Below are 3,475 nucleotides of genomic sequence, written 5' to 3' on the forward strand. Positions count from 1 at the left end.
GGGGGGGTGTGTGTGCTGTGTGCGCGCGTGGAGGTGGAGGCGGGGCGGGGGCTGAGGCGTAATCTCCAGAACCAGACACAGTCACACACTCAGGCACGTGCCGCATTTCCACGCTGAGTGAACGACGTGACCCTTCAGAAGCAGGAATCTGAAGGATTTCCCGGGTTCCCCGCAGGGCATCTGAGAAGCCGGCCTCTCCCCTCTTTCAAAATGTCCCACATCCTCCAAACCAGCAAAACATCCCAAATGGCCTCCACGAACCAACGTGTGGGTCTCCCGGGGGCGCCTCGGGGACCAAGCAACCACGCTTTGCAGTAAAAGTCGGCCATGCGCAAGGCGGCGCGCCGCACGTCTGCGATTTCACGCTCTTCCGCGGAGCGAGGCCCGGGCAGGGGGCAGAGCGGGCATCGGCAGGGCAGCGGGGGGACGGGTCCGTGACGGCGAGCGCACGCTAGCAGCTTTCGCAGGTTTAGAGGGCAAACAGTTGTCACTCGGGAGAGGTCTGGAAGCCCAGGGCTTCGCGGATACGGAAGACCAGGAAGATGCACACCGACGAGCAAGAGTTTGGGGGTGAAGACTGCTCCGTGGCAGGAGGCAGCTAGCTGCCCACCACATACTTCGGTCCCCCCTCTCCCCGTGCAGGGTGGTGGCCAGGAAGCGGCTGCAGCCGGGACCCCGCTTCCCAGCTCCCCGGAGGCCAGGAGGGAGTGGACGGAAGGGACGCATGCCCCTTCCAGCCCAGGCACGTAAAAACCTCCCTGGGAAACGCCATCCCTCTCTCCCCTTCCCTGCAGGCTGGATGTCAATGTCCAGGGCGACCTTGAAAGCCAGGAGTTGAACCTGACCGAGCTGCATCAACCCGGGTGCCTCCATCAAGCTGGAGCCACGTGGAACAGAGCTCCTCCCCTGCTCCTTCTCCAGAGGGTGAGATTTCTGGGAAGGAGAGAGAAGGTTTGGGGTGAGACCACAGAGGTTTAGGGGTTTAGACGTTATACTGTCATTATCAGTTAGCTGATACCTAAAATTTTTTATTGCTAAAGATGAAGAGCAGACAAGCAAGAGAACTAGCAGGCAGGCCAGGTGTTCGTGCACAGTGAAGGTGGTGCAGGCAATAATGAAGTAACTGGTAACGAAGAGGTCTCGCACATTCTCCAAGGGGGGACCTGAGAGGTCCACTGTGTTCACTAAGGTGTTTGCTGATGACTCAGCTTGTTTGCCGAGGACGGAGATGGCCCTCGCTGGCTCTGTGCCGGCTGCCGTGACAAAGTCCCACAGACTGGGGGGCTTATAAACGGAAATGTATTCCTCACGGTTCTGGAAACAGAAGTCCGAGACCGGGATGCCGCCGTGGCCGAGCTCCGGTGTGCACACCCTTCCCGGGGTTGCAGACTGCTGACTTGTGTCCCCCACCCCCCGACCAGAGAGCAGGCATGGGGGGGCGAGCTCTCTGAGACTCCGCCGAGGGCACTGCTGCCACTCACGGGGGGCCCCACCCTCATGACCCCATCAGACCCCATCACTTCCCAGAAGCCCGCCTCCTAGCATCATTACTCTGGGGGGGGGTAGGCCTTCAACATACAAATTTGGGGGGGACATAAATATTCAGTTCATAATAGTAGTCAAACTATTAATAGAAAACTAAGACGTGGGGCGCCTGGGTGGCTCAGTCAGTGAGCGTCTGCCTTCAGCTCAGGTCATGGCCCCAGGGTCCTGGGATCGAGTCCCGTATCGGGCTCCCTGCTCAGCGGGGCGTTGCTTCTCCCTCTCTTTCTCCCCTTTCCCTCCACTCGTGCTTGCTTGCTCTCTCTCTCAAATAAATAAATAAAATCTTTATTTAAAAAAAGAAAACTAAGAGGTTAACTGACCACTAAGAAGTTAGTTGATAACTAATACTGGAGATACGTGGTGACTCTTGGCTCAGGCCCCCGCTTCTCAGCTGCTTCCTCCCGCCTGTTTCGGCCCAGCGGGCGCCCTGGTGTCCCGCCCACTGACAGCGAGGCCCCTCTGGCCCAGCCTGGCTCTGTTTCTAGTGGAAGGGGGAGCCTGCCTTTTCCTGATGAGTGACATGCCAGATGCAGTGAACGACATCACTCTTTGGGTGGCCCTGCCTCCCCGACCGACCCCACGGTGTGCAGTACACCCTCTCCACGCTCCCCGTCACCTCCCCGTCCAAGTTAGGGGAATCCCAGCCCAGGACGCAGTTCTCTCCCGGTCCTACGGGCAGCCCATGGGGGTGCCGCTGCAGTGATGGGGGGGGTTCTCCTCTGGAAGGAGCTAGGGGCGGGCCAAGTTCAGTAATCCTGGATGACGTCCTTCTGTTGTTCGTGGGAAGGATGACCCGGGCAAGGTGGTGACCTCAGCCGCCATGAGGCCTGCCCAGGCCAGGTCTCCCCACCTCCTTCCATGGTATTTTCCTAGCAGTATATGGGGTTGAGCAAAGTTGACTCCCTTCTAGGACCCAGTGATGCGGCCCAAAGGAGGCTCCATCTGTCTGCTAGAGGTGATGGCCCCTTGGGAGTGGTCAGTCCCAGGCTCAGAGAAAGCGCAGACCCCTCGGTGGGCACTCGCTGAGTTGGGTGCCTTGGGACACCTGGGATATGCTCACCCGGCTGTGCACCCAGAGTGGGCCGACCTTCCCGGCCACAGATCAGGAAGTGTGGGCTGGATAGTTTCTAGGGGACCCTGGGGACCATTGGAGAGAAAACCAGGACTGTCTTAGAAAATCCAGGAGGTGCATAAAGGCCTTTGGGAAGCGGTGTGGTGAGCAGGGTCAGAATATGCCGTATTCTCGGGTGTGAGATGAACCCCTCCCGTGGTAAAGCACTTAGCACGGGGCCTGCCACACAATCAGTTTGCAATAAATGGCAGATGTTATCGTTGCTGATACTGGGGGATGCCAGACCGTAGCTCCTACGTACTGGGTGTCCGGCCAGGCAACACTCTTGCAGAGGCCCAACAAGAACGGGAATTCAAGTTCTGGGCTTGAGGCTGGGGGAGGTGAGTCATACGTGTTGGGTCCCAAGCCAGCTGGGTGACTTCAGCAGGCCTGGCCACCACCTACCCCTCAGGGCCTCATGATCGCCGCACGCCTCCCCCAGGCGGGCGGGCCCAGAGATATGATGGAAGCCTGGAGGGGCCCCACCCTTGGATCTGGGGCCTCCTTCCCTGCGTGTTCCAGGCTCTCCCCTTCCCAGCACTGCCCATCCACCCTCGGGGGATGCCCCCCTCGCTCGCTGTTGGTCATCCCAGATTCCAATCCCCAAACTCATCAGCTTGGATGAGAGCCTTTAGCCGCCCACCTTGGAGTGTCAGACAGACACCCAGCCCACGAAGCAGATGTTTTCTGCTCCTCAGTCTCCCAGGGAAGAAGGGGAGAGCAAACTCTTCTCATTTGGCCTACCCTGTGCCTTCCCTTGACCTCTAGGGTGCGGCGGGGCTCATCCGTTGGATGATTTACGGCCTGAGCTGAATTTTG

This window comes from Neomonachus schauinslandi, chromosome 1, assembly GCF_002201575.2.
Source record: "Neomonachus schauinslandi chromosome 1, ASM220157v2, whole genome shotgun sequence".
Classification (NCBI taxonomy): Eukaryota; Metazoa; Chordata; class Mammalia; order Carnivora; family Phocidae; genus Neomonachus; species Neomonachus schauinslandi.